The sequence below is a fragment of the Lemur catta genome, chromosome 16 (genome assembly GCF_020740605.2).
Source record: "Lemur catta isolate mLemCat1 chromosome 16, mLemCat1.pri, whole genome shotgun sequence".
In the NCBI taxonomy this organism is placed as follows: domain Eukaryota; kingdom Metazoa; phylum Chordata; class Mammalia; order Primates; family Lemuridae; genus Lemur; species Lemur catta.
Window position 1 is genome coordinate 26572885 of NC_059143.1, and position 17812 is coordinate 26590696.

General features: G+C 45.5%; 1 protein-coding gene across 13 annotated transcripts in view; it reads left to right on the forward strand.

Moving 5' to 3' along the window:
• FHOD3 (formin homology 2 domain containing 3) overlaps window positions 1–17812 on the forward strand; it is a 423570-nt gene that overhangs the window by 139509 nt on the left and 266249 nt on the right. The window lies entirely within an intron of this gene.

A 17812-nucleotide genomic window follows, 5' to 3' on the forward strand; every position in this document is an offset into this window, starting at 1 on the left:
GGGCCATGGAACTGGGACTCTGTCCCTCTGTCATGGAGTGCCTTGATACAGTGCAATTTAGTGCTGCCTAATATGAGGCTGAGAAGAAAAACATTGTTTTAAGTATTCACCTCTCAGGGGATCCCCTTTAAGGAGGATTCTTTGTTCCCTTCTTTAGCCCCTGCTGCTTGGGTTTTGTGGGACAGTGAAGAGAAGACTTGGGAAGTTAGGAGACGGGCTGTATGGAGCGTGGGGCTGCACTTGAGTTCTAGCAAGTGGGACAGCGGGAAGTGAGAGGGAAGGCCCAGGGTGTTTTGGGAGAAAAACAGTTTTTAGGGAACAGCTGCCCAGATGCATGTGACTTGGGTAGGAGAGACAGGTGGAAGAAACCTTGAGGATGTTTGCTGCATGCTGACGCTTGCTCAGGAGACTTCAACGTGCATTTAAAACACTATCGAGGAGTAAGTTGCTATTGGACTTGCATTTCTTATGACTGTGACACCATGCTGAGGCACAGCTGTGCAGTTACCCAGCTAGGTCAGCAGCATCCTGTTCCGGGCCATGGTGAAGACCTCCTGGTGAAAGCTGCAGTCATCAGCCCTGGTGGATTGTTCACTGGGAAGAGTGTCTTCAGATGTGGTACCAGACTCTGTAGCAAACACAAGCTTCTGTAAAGAACATCTGGTTTTTGCCAGAATTTTGGCTTAAATTCAAATACTTAAGGGTGTCTGGATCCAACAGTAAAAAGGCAGAGTCTTCAAAGGGGGGGTGGGAAAGGAGCAGATTTTGTAATTTGCTTTTGTTGGTAGAGCAGAAAGTGATTCCATAAGAGTTTAACAGTCTTGCTTGATAGGGCGAGAATGAAGGAAAGCACAGGGGCAGGGGGAGCAGGTGAACAGTCTTGTGTCTGCTCCTGGAGTGTTTTTTTCCCTGAGTCAGTGCCTGCTCTTCCTTGGTTTCTCTGAGAGAGATCCCCAGGGCTTGGTAGAGTTAATGTAGTTCAGGATGTCACAGCCTGGAAATAGTATGAGGCAGAATTTTGTTTCTGCAATAATCATATGTTATAGGGTAGGCAAAAATCTAAAGAGACATTATTGCACATAATCCACGTGCTGTTTATTTCATTAGTATTTTAACCATTCTTAAGATGACGTAGAAAGCCCTGAACTATATACTGAGGGCTAAGTTCTGGAGTCCCCAGGAAGGGGGTTGGGGACACTTGAGAAGCCATAAAAAGGTGGAAAAAGAGGAAAGTTGGTTACTAGAGGTGTAGGTAGCTTCCCCCACCTCTTCTCCATCTTTTCCCACACACCTGTATCTCGAAGGGTTCTGGGTTAAAGCAAGTGTGGTGTCAATGACCAATCTGAATTCTCTGTAAAGGTATTTGGAGGCTCAAAGAAAACTTACAAACTCACAAGAATGACTCTTCAGTGGGTGAAGTAAGAAAGGAAGGACATGGACATTTATTAGTAATTAGGTTGAGCAGTGGAGGTGAGGAGGGTGGACTTGGGGTTCCTTCTGGTTGTCTTTTGGGTGGCTGTTAAACTCCATTGCTCCTTCATAGTCCTAAAAGGAGTAACATAAAAGCTATCTGAATGGTTATTTAAAAAATCTTTTGGTAGCGTGTACTTCCAGCCACTCACCGACCCTTCCTCACCTTTACGACTGTGTCTGCACATCATAGGTTGCCCCAGAGACGATTACAAACCACAATCAAGGATGGGGAGTGTTTCTGAATTAAAATAAATGCTGACCTCTTTGGAGGGTCTCTTCCTTGCCCCTTCATCAGCCTGTTGACTTTCTGCTCCAATGATGGGATGTGGGACAGGCTCTAACGTTTTAACAAAACACATTCTTTTGTTGGATGTTTTTCACTTTTGTTTTTGTGAAAAACTCAAATGTTCCCCTCATGAAATATTAAAGTGGTGGCTCAGTTGAACCATCTGGGTAACTGGGCTAAACTAAACTAGTTTTCATGAATCTTTCCTGCCTCCTTTTTCTTTTAATCTCCAACTATATTTTAGTATTTTCCAACCTAGAAAAAAATCAATCTCTCCATGGAACTTGACCTATTTTTGAGCTGCATAATTATATCTGCATGTATTCTTTTACACATTCTTCAGACACTTGTGAATTTTCTTGCTGTTACTGAATCTGATTTTTTTTTTTTTTTTTTTTTTTTTTTTTACTGTACTGCATTTTTGCCTGACCCTACTTTGTCTAGGGGTAGCTTTGAGGGCATAGTCCCTAATCAGCAGCCTGGAGTTTAGTGAAAGTCTTCTGGCTGTTTGTCTTCTGGTTTGTGAGAAGGTCACTCTTTAGTTCTTGTCCTTTTTGCACTTTCTTTCCTTTGCCTGCTCTCTCCAGCATTCAGTTGTCAACAGGTGCTCTTATGGCCACACCCCATCAGCTGCCCCCTTGGGGGGAGCAAAAGCCAACATAAAACAAAAGACATGATTACTGAGAAAAAGGAGCTTGCAGTCTCGTTGGGAAGCTGAGTAACATATCCCTGAAAGAATAAGTAAGGCAGGCCATGCTGACGTGGATTATTAGAGAAAGTGGGTGGGAAATACATACGTTGCTGAGTATATGGTGAGAACATTGACTTCAAAGAGCATTGCAGGAGAGATTGACCAGCCAAATCCTGCTCACATCCAAAGCTTTGAGTGGGTGAATTGCTGCTGCAGCTGGGCTGTCTCGGGTCGGGGTACCTCAGGGGAACCAGCGCTGCAGTTGCCAATGTGTCCTCCTATAAAACCATCATTACTTGGAGTGATGGGGTCTTCACAGACAGCCTTGTCTGACCTGCAGGGCAGGAGAAAGAATCCAACTAACTTAACTTCTCTCCTTCTCAGGCCTTGAAGGAGGAAGGGAGCTGTGGCCAAATGGTTATGGTATTAGATGATGGAGTGTGCAAGCAGAGTGTTTTGTTCTGTTTCTTACATTAAAAAAATACACCTAGTTACAGTTTTAGATTTACAGAAAAATGGCGAAGACAGTAGGACAGAGTGTCCCCTTATATCCCATCCCCAATTAGCCCCATTGTTGATAGCTTACACTGATATGGTACTTTTGTCACAGTGTTACCTGAAGTTCCATACTGCATTCAGATTCCCTTTGTTTTCACCTAATGTCCTTGTCCTGTTCCAAGATCCCACCCAGGACACCACATGACATTTAGTTGTCATGTCTCCTTAGGCTCCTCTTGGCTGTGACAGTTTCTCAGACTTTCTTTGCTTTTGATGACCTTGACAGGTTTGTTCCGTACTGGTCAGGTGTTTTGTAAAATACCCCTCCATTGGGATTTGTCTTGTGTTCTTTCCATGGCTAGAATGGGATGATACGTTTTTGGGAGGAAGACCACAGAGGCGAAGCACCATTCTCATCACATCCTCATCACTATTTTGTCCCCTATTTGTCCTCATCACTATTTTAGCTCTTATAAATGAGTGAGAACATGCCATATTTGTCTTCCAGTGTCTGGCTTATTGGACTGAACATAATGACCTCCGGTTCTATCCATGTTGCTGTAAACGACAAGATTTCATTCTGTTTAAATATTTCATACATACACCCCACATTTCCTTTATCTAATCATCCATTGATGGGCACTACTTAGGTTGATTCCATATTTTGGCTATAGTGAATAGTACTGCAATAAACATGGGAGTACAGACATCTCTTTGACATACTGATTGTGTTTCCTTTGGATATATACTCAGCAGTGGGATTGCTGGATTACATGGCCATCCTATGTTTAATTTTTTGAGAAACCTCCACACTGTTCTCCATAGTGGTTGTGCTAATTTACATTCTTACCAACAGTGTATGAGAGCTCCCCTTTCTCCACATCCTGGCCACCATGCTATTCCCTGTCTTTTTGATTAAAGCCATTTTAACTGAGGAGAGATGATCTCATTGTAGTTTTGATTTGCATTTCTCTGATTAGTGATGTTGAGCAGTTTTTCATATACCTATTGGCCATTGTGTGTGTGCTTTTGAGAAATCTCTACTTAGATTTTTTGCCAATTTTTAATTGGATTATTTTTTTTTTGCTATTGAGTGGTTTGAGTTCCTTATGCATTCTGATTATTAGTCCTTTGTCAGATGGATATCTCACAAATATTTTCTCCCATTCTATGGATTGTCTCTTTGACGAAGTTTGATAGCTTGCTGTAATCTTGTTTGTCTGTTTTTGCTTTTGTTGCCTGTGCTTTTGAAGTCTTCATCAAGAAATCTTTGCCCAGACCACTGTCCTGGAACATTTTTCCCAATGTTTTCTTCCAATGATTTTATAGTTTTAGGTCTTACATTTAAGTCTTTAATCTATTTTGATTTGACTTTTGTTTATGGTGAGAGATAGGGATCTAGTTTGATTCCTCTGCATATTGTTATCCAGTTTTTCAGCACCATTTATCGACAAGACTGTTCTTTCACCCATTGTATGTTCTTGGTGCCTTTTTTAAAAAAATGAGCTGGCTATAAATGTGTGGATTTTATTTCTCAGTTCTTTAGTCTCTTCCACTGGTATACGTGTTTGCTTTTATGCTAGTACCATGCGGTTTTAGATACAATACTTGTGTAGTATACTTTGAAGTTAGGTAGTGTGATGCCTCCAGCCTTGTTCTTTTTGCTCAAGATTGCTTTGGCAATTTGGATTCTTTTCTGGTCCCATATAAATTTTAAAATTGTTTTTTGTATTTCTTTGAAGAATGTCATTGGTATTTTGATAGATTGCATTGAATCTGTAGACCGCTTTGAGTAGTATCAACATTTTAATGCAATTAATTCTTCTAATTCATGAGTGTGGGAATATCTTTCCATTTTTTTGTGTCCTGTTCAATGTCTTTCATCAGGGTTTTCCTTTTAGAGATTTTTCACTTCTTTGGTTAAATTTATTCCTAGCTATTTTTTTTATTTTTTGTAGCTATAGTAAATGGGATTGCTTTCTTGATTTCTTTTTCAGATTGTTCCTATTAGATTTTTACTGAGGGAATAAAGTCTGTAACTATCTGTAGAGGTTGGGAGGACCTGAATTTGAACTCAGGCTGGTCTCATTCCAAAGTCCTTATATTCACCCTTTTTGCCCTCAAGTTTTGACAGTGACTTGGCTGGTGAGTATGCTTGCCTGGCATTGGAACCTCAATCAGATATTTGAGGACTTAAGGAGTCTCAGGGGGTTCAAAGTACCCACTTCTGCTTTTCATAGCTTCTAAATTCACTTTTGTGGGCTAGCCTGGGAATGCATCCAACATAGGCAACATTGCTTTCATAGGGAAATTTCCTTTTAATTTCAAGTAACTAACTAACTTACCAGTAAGTTTTTGGAACGTAGGTAGTTTGCCTTGCAGAATTGGGGTTCTGCCTGTCTGTTGTGTAAGACAAAGCAGGATTCCAGCAAGGAATGGGGTGATGTAGTGGAAAGAGTACTGCACTAGGCGTTGGAAGACCTCTGCCTTAGTCATAGATCTGTCACAATTACTGTGATCCTGAGCCAGTCCCTTCTAAGCTTGAGGTTTTCATTTCTGTTTCAATAAAATGAAGTTGGACAAGGAGATCTTGAAGATCCCTTTCAAACCTAAGAACTTATTATCCACTGTAGACTAATATGCAGAAGTGAAAGTAGTTGTGGTAATTTTTGGATAATTTTATAAAAACCTGTTTTCATTCAAGTTGCTTTATCATTTTTTTTCCAGTCGAAAGTACTGGGCTGCCTTAGCTTTTCCTATTCCCTGGCCATGTGCTTAGTGGAGTTGCTCACTGGCCAGGTGCTAGAGAGGAATGGAGATAGACCTCCCCATGGCTTTGGTGGAGCCAGTTTGGGTGCAGGCAAGTAGATTTCTGTCCAGCTACTTTCTTCAGTCCTCTGATACTTGACATACTAGATGGCTAAAAACAATTGACATCAAGTTACTTCAAATTACTGACACTAGAAGGTTCCCATAGTTTAAAGACAGCCACAGATAATAATCTGCCTCCTGTTGCCTACCAACCCATTGTAACTCTGATTTGCATGATTTCTGAGTATTTTAAAATGATTGACACCTTTGTTAATGGGAACTTTTATCTCCAGAGATTAACTGCCTTAGAGTTAAAAATTTTAGTAAAATCCAAATTACTTACGTATTTTATATTTCCATTACCTCTGTACAGTTAGAGTTAAATACCTAGGAATTCCTTTCTGAAAGCCTTGCAGGCTGGGACCAAGCACTTAGCCCACTAATTTATTTATAGAAAACATAAATGTTTTCAGTGCTATTTTTTGGTGTTTTTAAGCTTAGGAGATACTGGAAGCTGGGGAAATGAAAATCTAACCATTTCTGGAAAGTACTTCTTCATAGATGGATAGATTAACAATACAATTATTGTCTTAGTCTTTTTTTCTTGGTTGAGTTCCTGTTTACTGATAACATACACAGACATAAAATTCACTCAGAAAATAGGTTCTTAAGATAAAAAGAAACCCACAATACGATGAAAATGCTCTCACTTAATGATAGAGTAATGAAATTAAATAGGAGAAAGCAACCGACTTTATTTAACCAGAAGACCCTTATGCTTCCAACAACTGGCATTCAACTTGGACCATATCTGTGGCCAGGTTGATATTCTCTTGGGAAACATGCCACCGTACTTGAGTTTTCAGATGATTATGTCAATATTGACGTGTCAAAGAAATGAGCTGCGTGCCTCTCTGATAAAAGATATCTGGGGAAAGGATTAGCAAAGGACAAGTCAGTTAGAGCAATAAACATTCCTTTCATTAATAACATTTGAATGATTCTTAAGGACATTTTGCTGCCCTTAAAATTCTTCCAGCAAACGCTTGCTGCTATTTGAGATGTGCAGTGAGGCAGACCTCTGGGCGCTTCTAAGTCTTAGCGTACGCACTGTGCCTGGGTGGTGGCTCGGTGCAGCCTGGACCCCAGCACCCAGGAGGCTCAGGCCAGGGACAGATCGGCTCCTGGAGAGTGAGTCAGGTCCAGACAGGGAAACTTGGGTCAAGAAGATAAAAATTCCATCAACTAACACTTAAGAGACATTGCACTTCATTTCCTTTGGTGACTGCCAGTGTGATAACTTGCAGAAGTGGGAAGGATCTGTGTGCAAGTGGAGAAAGAGGGGGTGTGCCAGAGACACGGAGTCAGGGAGGGAGACCTGGATGGTTCCCCGGGAGGGAAGGAGGATCAGGAGGAGACAGAGGTGGGGAGGAGAAGGTGGTGATTTGGCCTTGGTGAAAACAAGAACAAAGACCCATTTCTCAGTGCTCTTCTTGGTCCCTCCCTTGATCTCTCCTTTCTCTTCTCCTCCTTTCTTTGGTTCTGTAAGGCCCCAGACACACAGGGATAGCTGTCTTTGAGTGCCTGTCTCTCTCACACACAGAAGTAAACTACCATGGATGTTTAAAACTTCTTAAATAAAAGCAAAATAGAAATATAAAAAGTGTTGTGACAATTTTAGGTAAAAAATTAGACAGATGTCGATCCCATAACTTCAGAGGACCACAAGCAATGGCGTTGTGATCTGCCTTCCTGTAACTGTGGTCCAGAAGTGACCTGGGCCTGGGCTGATGAGGGCTGAGGCTGTGGCCTGGGCTGGCCTGTGCAGAGTTCTGGGTGGGAGCCAGGTGTTGGCACAGGTGGTGCGTCACTGCCGTGGAGCCCTTGTGGAGGAACTTCCAGTCTATTGCTCTGGCCCTGACACTGTCTGCAGGTGTGTAATGGGAGAAGGCTTGGCTGGGCGGCTTCCTAATGTTTCCAGGTTCATCAAACCTCTGTAAGAGACTGATCATCCACATATTGATTTAAACCAGGATCCCAAGTAGGTTTTTATCTCAAGAGCCAAATGGATTGATTGATACTAAATTTTTGAAATGCTATGTTTAAAACGAGCTGAGGCCATTTCTGGGCTTGGGGGTTCATTTGTTAGTACCTGCCCTGAGGGTTGTGTGTGGGTGGGTGGTATTTTTCCTTCTCTAGTCTAAATCCTTCTCAATCATGTTAACCTTAGATTTTCCTCAGTCTCTTCTCCATGCATAGGTACATTTTGCTTGCTCAGACTCAGTCTGAGATTGGGTCTGCCCTCAATTCTAAAGCATAACATTGGAGCAAGTCCTTGAAGTAGAGAGTATCATCAGTAGCTTGTCGACAGTCTGGCTTCCTCACCCTCTGCGTGCCCTTTCCCTTTCCCTGCCTTCTCCCCCACCCCCAGGACATACAAATTTCATGTGATCCTGACATTGCAGAAGAAATGAATACACGTTAACTCTCCGCAGAGAGCTGCCTACCCCAGGCTGATTTACTTGAGTCTATATTATCCCAGTGTGACGGAGAACCTCGGGCTACCCTGTAGAAACACGGGTCACTAAAAATGGATTGGCCTTCAAGCCCCGGAGAAGCCCTTGCCTGGGTTGCACACCAGCCCTGGGCTGGTTTTCCCAGGGCCCAAGCAGCAAGTCTCCAGCTCTTCAAAGCAGGTGGAGAAGACACTGCATTCCTTGGGAGCAACCCGAGGACAGTAAGAGCCAAGCTTCCCACTCTTCGCCATTTGTCTTGGGAGCCTGAAATGTCCTCCTTGGTCTTCGTTTGGCCTTGCAGTCATCTCCTAGTGATTCGGACAGATTTCCAGCACTCCATGGCATCGATTTTCTTCTGCAGTAGTTAGAAAGCCACTGTGTGTAGAATATCTGTAACACTTAAAGCTAGAAATTTCCTTTCCCTTGTACCCCGGGTTCCCGAGGGAGGGAACCATCCAGGCAGATCCCGGAGCTGTTACCTCCACCCTGTGGCTGCCCTGGAAGGCATCCTGCCTGGGGACGCCTCTCTGCCCTTCCAGGGCAGAGGCACGGGCTTGGTCCAGCCTGACCTAGCGTCGACTCCCAGAGGGAGGCTGTTGGGGAGTGAGGGAGTCGAAGGCTTTGAGTGCTGATCACCAGGACTCAACTCCTAGCTCCTCAGCTTATAGCTGGGTGAAAGATCACAGGACCTTTCTAGCCTCAGGTTGATCACTTGTAAAACCAAGAAAACACCATTCTCTCTACGCCTAGGACATTTAAGAGAATGTGTGAAGTGCTTGGCGCACACCATGCAGCATCCTGGGATGCTCAGTGCTGGCCTTTGTGTTACTGCACGTACATCACTGTGCCCTCAGAGATGGGCTCCACTTACTTAACATTCAACCCTTCCAAGACCTGTGTGCTCCGGTGCTGTGGGCAGGTGTAGAGATGACTCCAGGTATCCTGCAGGTAAGCACTGCTTGTGGCACAGGGACCCACAATGCAGACCCGGCAGAAGTGGGGACTCATGTTAAAACAAACCTAAATGCCAAGAACCCCCAAATGACTTGTTGTACAGTCGGAAGGCAAAGAGTAGGTCTGTCCCCACAGCAGGATAGTTGGGTGGCCCCCAGGTTCCCAGGTCCTTCCCACTTCTCTATAGAGGCTAAAGACAGGTGCTCCTGTGGGAATCTTGGGAGTGTTGGGGGAAGCAACAGAACGGGAACCAGGAACGCTGGACTTTGGATGCTGACCTGGTGGCAGCCACGTGAGTCCTCGTTAGGGACCCAGTCTGCTGGATTGTCTGATGTCCCTTCCATCTTCAGGACTCTGTAGTACCGACGCCATATGTGTGGTGTGTACTTCTCCCCTAGTCTGGGTAATGCAGCGAGGACAGGGCTGTTAGAGGCATGTGTGGTACTAAGAATAGCCAGCTAGACACGGTGATAAGGGCCCAGATGGTCAGGGACATCAGTTGGGGACAGGGAAGGTGGGAGGCGGTGGGGAAAGAGCAGGGTGATAAGATAGGGATGGTGACACAGGAATGCACAGCTGGGGCTGAGGAGCCTGCTGTGGGGCTCTGGGCAGCTCCCTCGCCCTCCTGGCTGTGCCCTGCGGGCAGGGGAGGCTATGGAACGGAAGGACAAGCTCCAGGCTGAGCAAATCACGTAATTTCAGAGCCAGCAGGATTTTAGTGATCAAATCCTGCACCTCCGTCCGACCCCCAGTACTTTATAGGTGCGGAATCTGTGGCTCTGAGATGTGAAGGGACCGCAGTCCAACCCCAGCTGTCCGGCTCCTCCCACTGGGGTTCCTTCTACCACCGCCCCAGGCCCTGCCGTGGTGCCTCCCCACGTACCCCCAGCTGGGGGCTAGCCGGCATGCAGCAATAGTAATCCCACCGATAGACACGGAGTGCCTTCTAAGCAGCAGGTCTGGGAAATACTATAATTGTAATATAATACAACAGGCAAGACCTGTGCCTTCCTGGAACTTGAGAGGGGATGTTAACAAGTAAACAAACAAATAATTGTGTCAGTTTCAGATTTTGCCAAGTGCTAGGAGCAGGAAACTAACATGGGACTCAAGGCTATTGAGGCCTCAGGATGTCGGCATTGCTGTACTTGGGGGTCTTTCCCCTTAGAACTGTGACCACCCTGATTGCTGAGAATTGGGGTGGAATTATCCGTTTTACTATATCCCTCCCTTCCTAGTACCCCAGCCTAGTACCAGGTACAGAGTTGCATGCAATAAGAAAATATTGACCCTCTTGGGGTTGGATGATTACTGTTTACTCCTTCTTTATGAAACTTGGTGAGACATTTCCCCTCCGGTTGGTTCTGTGGATTTGGGGACAGATGAAGGAGGGGCATGTGTAAACCACGCTTGGAGAGCGATCCCTGCACCTGCCGAGTGTACAGCCTCGATCTCCGCACTGCCCAACTGCAGCATGGATGGCTGTCCTGCCTGGTGTGGTGGCTGGGAGGCAGGGCCGGGGCTCTCCCCTTGGTCCCACACACAGCACCCTGGCTGGGTTCCCCCGGAAGTATCCCCCACCTCACGCTTCAGTTGTTCCTTTAGGAGTTCCGAAATGGCATGCTTAGGACATGAAAACAAAACTGCTTCATAAGCTCTCGGAAATCAAGCCCTTCATGCTCAGCTATCACTGGACCAAGAGGCAGCTGATGCTGGCACGAAAATAACTTGGCAGGCACGTCCGGCCTGACAAGGGGTTGCAAGGCCTTATTGCCTTTGGTTGAATCTTAACATGAAGCCAGTTGATGCTCTTTCTGGGATTTAAGGGCATTGAGAGTTGTTCCGGAGTTGCGGGCTTCAGCAAGCCTTGAGGGAAGTTGTTGGAGGGTTAAGGGGGTGGTGGCGGGTCTGAGGGGGAAGCTCCAGTGCTCTGTGGCTCAGCCAGAATAAGCATTATTATTTCCACAAATGAAGCCATTTTCATGCATATTTCCCCTCGTGTCCTGATCTGTGTAATTATGGAATGCGTGTGTGTGGGAAGGAGGCTTTGGAAAACTGGTTCCTGCTCTTTGTCAAGAGGCTGACCTAGAAGTTTAGGAAATTGGTTCGTGAGGAAATTCTGTAGTGGGGAGCTGGCGGGGATTCCAGATGGCAGGAGAGGAGGGTGGGGTTCCCGAGGCAGGCAGGGGCCATGCCTGGGCTGCACCGTCCTCTGGAGCCAGCGAGCTTCCTGTGAAGACCACAGTATCCAATGGGTAGGTGGGAATGTGGCAGGTGGACTGCTCAAAGTCAGCACCCCCTCCCCCTACCGCCCCCGTTCGTTTCTCCTGTGTCACTGAGCAGGACCTGCACCCTCTTTTGCTCAACCTTCTCTCGACACTTCGTAGATGCCTGTCCCTTAGGAGATGCTCAATAAATATTAGTAACGGGAATGAGTATCCTGTCACGTCCCTGGCCTCAGTCTCCCCAGGCATAACAAGGAGAGAATTGGACTAGCTCAGTGATGCCAAAGGATTTTACCATTCATGTCCTTGACGGTTGCCTGGTAGGGACAGGAGAGCTGTGTTGAGAGGCTTCCGAGGCCGGGATTCGGTGTGGAAGTGGGGCTGGGGTCACAGAGTATGCACTCAAAGATCTTCCCAGTGGGACTTGCTCACATCCTTGTGCTCACTGAAGCCTATATGGTCCTTTAATTACATAACATTTATAATTTTGTTCCAAGAGAGTTTTAACTGGTATGGACTTGGTGATGTGTACAATCCTGATCCACTTAGTGACTTTGTGTGTTCCCTGGTGAGTAAATGAGAGAAGCCACCTGCCTCCCGAAGGCCAAAAGCAGACAGTCAGCCCGGGCCTGGCTCGGATTCCTGCTTCACTCTGGAATGTCAGGCAGAGTGTTAGAGACCTGGGTGTTGATGTCCTCACTGGTACTGAGGGATGAAAGAGCCAAGGTCTTGGAGTTGGAAACGAGGTAATGGGTAAAGAGCCTGACAGGTGCTAGGGGGCTGTGAGCAAAGGGTAAGTAGCTGGCTTTGCCCCTGGACCGATGGCACCTTCCATGGCTGAACGGGGAGGTGATGGCATCAGCGTGGGTGGCCTGTTCTACTTCTCTTCAGGTGAGACCTCTGAGGATTTTCATCCTGGCCTTGAATGCCCAGGAGTGTTCCCACAGGGCTCAGATATTGCTGTGTCCCAGAGTTAACAAAGCTAATGCATATCCCTGCCATCAAATAAAAGGGCAAAAGGTGTGGACTTTGTAGAGACGGTGGACTTGGGAAGATGAGGAGGCTACCCCGGTACCCTGCCCAGCCCACGAGGCAGAGGAACATGAGCCTGTGTTGTGTGGATGCTGTTACTAGTGTCGTGAGCTGGTGAAAGCTGTCCTGCCTCCTCCCTGATGCGTGGTCTCACGCTGCAGCCCCTTGCCCAGCTCCTGCTCCTGGGTGACCCGAGGTGCCTTGTGTACTGCTTTACCTTGCACTCTCCCTAGCTTTCCTGTGGCTACACATCCTCCCCAAAGGCCTCAAGGTTGTTAGGCATGGCAACCACCCCTTCTGTTTCCCTTGTTCCCCTGGTGCCCACAGAGAGTGGTTGTCAACCAGCCACCCTGCCCTTGTGGCCCCGGGGCTTGTCCTGAGTGCTCCACTCGCTTAGAACAAAGAGCAGCCGTGCTATTAGGATCAGAACAATGGTCTATTCAGCACTTCTCCAAGTAAAGACTCCTTTTGTCCAGAGTGCTGACTTTGGAAAGTTCTTCTTGAGGTTTTGGTGTAGGAAATTGGAATCATCAGGGCAAAGACAGTAAAAGAGAACTTCCCCATGGGAAAATGACCCTGTTAAAGGTAGTTGGTTTTCTGCTACTCCCACAATTGCTCTCTCTCCACAGTATAAGTGATATTTTCTTTGCAGCACATGGAAAGGTTATTTGTTTTAGGGATGCAGCTTCCAGTGCATAATTTTGTTTCTATCCCGGGGACTTTTACACAAATGAGACGATGTGAGTAATGATTTTCATAGCTTTTGTGGGCAATGACAAAATACCTGAGAAAGAATCTAATCCAGATGGAGAACCAATTGCTATTTCCGATCATTTTAGTACCTGGGGTTCCGAGAAAGTCAGCAAATACTGGTTGAAAGGATAAAATCCTCATACTCAGATAGTGATGTTGCTTGAAAAAATGAAAGTCTCTAACCATAAATGAAAAATGTGAATTGCAAATTCCACTTCTCTATAGTGCATATTTTGCTGCAATCTTAAATATGTGACTTGGCCTACACGATTTCTATTAGAGATGTAGCTTTTATGAACTTTCAAGTATGAATTAGTGTCTGGTGGTGTTTTCAGCTCACGGACCTGAAGGCTTTGTGTGAGGAAGCCTGGCATTGCTGGCGTTAGTGTGACGGCTGCCGGTTTCACGACAGTCCCTTGCAGGTTACATTTGCATCATCCCTATTTTGTGGATGAGAAAAAAACAACTTTTCCAAGGTCAAATACTTAATATGTGAAGGAACTGGAATTTTTTTTAAACAGCTTTGAGATATATTTTGCATAGCATAAAATTCCTCTTTTTAAACTGTACAGATCAGTGGTTTTTTTTTAGTATATTTATAAAATTTTGCAGCCATTGCCAGTATCTAATTTCAGAGCATTTCCATCACCCCAGAAGGAAACCTCATACCCATTAGCAGTCACTCCTCATCACCCATCTTTCCCTCCCTATCCCTAGGGTACTCCCTATCCTTGATCTACTTTCTGTCCCTATGCATTTTGCATTTTCCTCTTCTGGACAATTCGTATATATGGGGTCACATATGTGGTCTTTTGTGACTGGCTTCTTTCACTTAGTATCATATTTTTGAGCTTCATCCATGTTGTACATCCATGAGGCCAGGTCCTCTAAGTATTCGGTTCTTTTACTTCTGACTTTCTTCTTCTGTTGGCACCAAATACTTTTTTTTTTTTCCTGTTGATTAATTATATTCCATTGCATGTATATATCATATTTCATTTATTCATTTATGAGTTGGTGAACATTTGGGTTATTTCTACTTTTTGGCTATTATGGATGATACTGCTATGAATATTGTGCGGGCATAAGGAGCTAGAATTTGAACCACTCTGCTATCTGCCTGTGATTGTAGTTGACACTTTATATCTACTCCAAAGAAAGGTAGAATTTTATGACAGGCAGAGTCCTTAGACATGATTAGATTTGATCCTCAGCCTCTTTCACCTGAAGGCAGGACACAAGCCCAGGGAAACAGAATGAGGTCCTCTGATCCCAGCTATTCCTAGTGTGGTCCTTGCACTTGCTTCACCAGCTTCTCCTGGGAGCTTGTTATAAACGCAGCATCTCGGATCCTGCCCCAAACCTGCTGAATCAGAACCTGCATTGTCACCGGATCCCTGATCCCTGGGTGATGAGTAAGCTCATTAAAGTTTGAGAAGCTCTACTGAGTCACACAGCCAGGGCTAGAGCCTTGATTTCCCAATTTCTAGTTTAGGAGGTTTTAAACTCCTCTATATCACTTCTGTGTCTTCAGAATGCATGTTCCATAAAATATTAATAACTTCCTCACTGTGGCAAACCATGAGATATGGAGAAACCAGTAGCCTTTCCATACTGACTCGGCGAGGAAGAGAAGAACCCAAAAGGAAGATATTTCACCATCACCCTTCATCATTCTGGTAGTACGTTGTCAATCCCTCAGGTCCCCTGTGCTAGCTCTCTGCAGTTTCCATTCCATGGGACTGTATCCGTGGCTCTGAGAATACCTTGGGCAATAAAGTCTGTACTCCAGAACACACATTTTTGGGACACATTCTTGGGTATTAGTGATATACTTGGGACCCATTTTGGGGAACAAATCTGACCCCAATACTGCTGATCCCAAATCCCACGCTTCCTCCACAGTAATGCTCATATGGCAGTGACGGCTGGTCCTTTGAATATTTGGTTCGTTTGCTTGTGACTTTCTTCTTCTGTTGATGCTGAACAGTTAAAGTTGGAATTTAGAAAGCAGCATTCTTTCTGATATTTACGCATCACAGAATAGTAAAGAGACCTTGGAAGGGACTCAGGGGCCCCTGAAGAGCCGTCTTGATTTTGGGTGGATCTTGTACAGCAGGAGCAAGTGTACTCCAGGAGATTCGCCTGTCCCTGAGTCACTGACCCCTCCAAGCACGTCCACAGGAACAGAAGCCTCTTTGTGTTGTCTCCTAAGTCAGTTCATTCCCTACAGGAGGGGTGTACTGATGGGGATGGGAATGTGGAATGGGAAGGAGGGGTTAAGAATTTGGGTTATCTTGATAGATTTTGGCAAATACCCTACAGACAATTTTTGTCCTCTCCTGGCTACTGTTTGGGCCATGTTCTCACAATGAATATACTGAGTTTTTAAAGAGTTAGGAGGCAAACTGCAGGCTGAAAGCTGGAACTATTTCCCTGCCGTGGAGGCTGAGAGCCTGACAAGTTTTGGAATCGGGGTAGGTTTCAGAAAGGCTGAAACTGGGAAGGGTGAGCAGCTGTGAATTAGACAATGGGGTGGGGTGCGGAGCCCTGGAAACCCTAGGGAAGAACCCAGGGCAGTTGAGGTCTGGCTCAGCTGGTTCAGCAACCGCCCCTCTCTGACCACCTCTGCCTCAGACCCGTTGCAGCCTTAGCAGAGCCAGGATGCCTCTTGGCCTTGGCCTGGACTGCATTCCTGAGGCTTGTGGCCCTCTGGACTTTTGAGAGTTTGGCCAGTTTCCCTTTAAGCTGAAACCAAAGCTGCCTGGGGGCTACAGGCCGCTTTGAGCTAGTTTTGAGTTCAGCTTCATCGTCAGCATCTTTTGAGGAGGTTGCATATATGTGTTTTGATGGACTTGAGTGCTTACCTGTCCTTGAAGTCCTTAGTGGCTTGGTGGCACCCCTGGGGCAAAGCCACAGTCAGGGATGGTGTCCTACAGGACACTGCAGCTTGGCTGGCTGGCATTTTTGGCCACTCCATGGTCCTTGAGGAGGCCCCCCCCACCTTGGGTGTTGACGGCTGTGACTGCAACTCCTCACTGGCTGCCCCAGGTGACCTTTTAAATGGGCAGATCAAATGGTCTGAATCTCAGAGAGGGATGAAGAAACACAAAAGGAATTAAAAATTCTAATGGGAAGGACCTGGAATCGAATACTTAATAAGCACATATGGAAATAACATTCATATGCTGTCAGGCAGGTGGGACAGGGGAGGGGAGGGGATGGGTAAATTCACGTCTAATGGATACAGTGCGATGCGCGATGTCTGGGGGTTGGGCATGCTTGTAGCTCTGACTCGGGCGGGGCAAAGGCAATATATGTAACCAAAGCATTTGTACCCCCATAATACTCTGAAATAAAAAATCAAGACCGATAAAGCAATTTCTGACAATTGTCTAATTACGTGCAGAAACTATTATTCACATTGCTTAGTCTAAATGTATATATGATGTTAACTTATTCACTTAACAAATTTGGGACAATATATACCAAAATCTATGGGGTGAGGTTACGGGGGGACTTTTACTTCATACATAGAAATAGATATATAATTGTAGTGCTTTATTTTTTCTGTAAATGGCAGCATTTTTTTAATGCTAAGAATGTATGACTTTTATAATCAAGAACAAATACATACATCAAAAATAATAATGACCTAGAGAATGTTATCTAAAACCTATGAGCTAAAAAAAGGTAGACGGAAAGTGCAGTTCACTGGATATTTTAGGAAAAATAAGACCCAAAGATTGGTGAAGAGAATTTGTTTTTATAAGCATTTTTTTAAGCGTTTCACAAATACAGTGATTTGCAAAGTTTACAAAGCTAATTCACTTGTTCATTCATTCATTCATTCCATCCACCAACCTATCAGTCCTCTGCTGAGTCCCTGTTACTTGTCTGTCTCTGTGCTGAGCATGTCTCGAGGATGCTGAGGTGCTCTGGCCGCGCTTGCCTGGCCTCCCAAAGCGCCCTGTTTTGGCGACTGCAACAGGTCCGTTGTAGCACTGGGTGCTGCCGGTAAGGAACATCTCATAGGCTACCAGGGAGCTCCAGGGGCGTGATCATCTCTCCCGCCGTGCGAAAAGTGATGCCATTGGGAAGGCAGGAAGGTGGCATCTCTCTAGTCAACCGTTGCCCCTTGCCCACAGAATTCAGGCTGCGGGATGGAGCCTGTTTTGCCAAACTGGGTGAGCTTCTCATACCCACAGAGGGCAGGCAGGGCAGCAGAGTTGAGGGGGGAGTGAGTTGGGAGGCAGGGCAGGTGCCCTGAGTCCATCCCCTTTCCACAGCCCTGAGGCCCATAGGTGCTCTGTTTTCTGGCCCCCTGCAGCCAGGCAAGGGCTGTAGGATACTCGGTGCTCATTGTGCTTAAGTCAGCTCTTAAGCCAGTCTGAGTCACTGAATCCTCAAGATCAAAAGCAGTAATTTCACATCAATTAGCCACTTCAAAGCAAGTTGTGGGAAAAATTAGGGATCTAGAAGCAAATTGAATTATACATCAAAGGAAAACAATTTCTTGACTTTTCTTCCTTCAGAATTGACCGTTCCTAAGCACAAAGATCCGAACTAGATG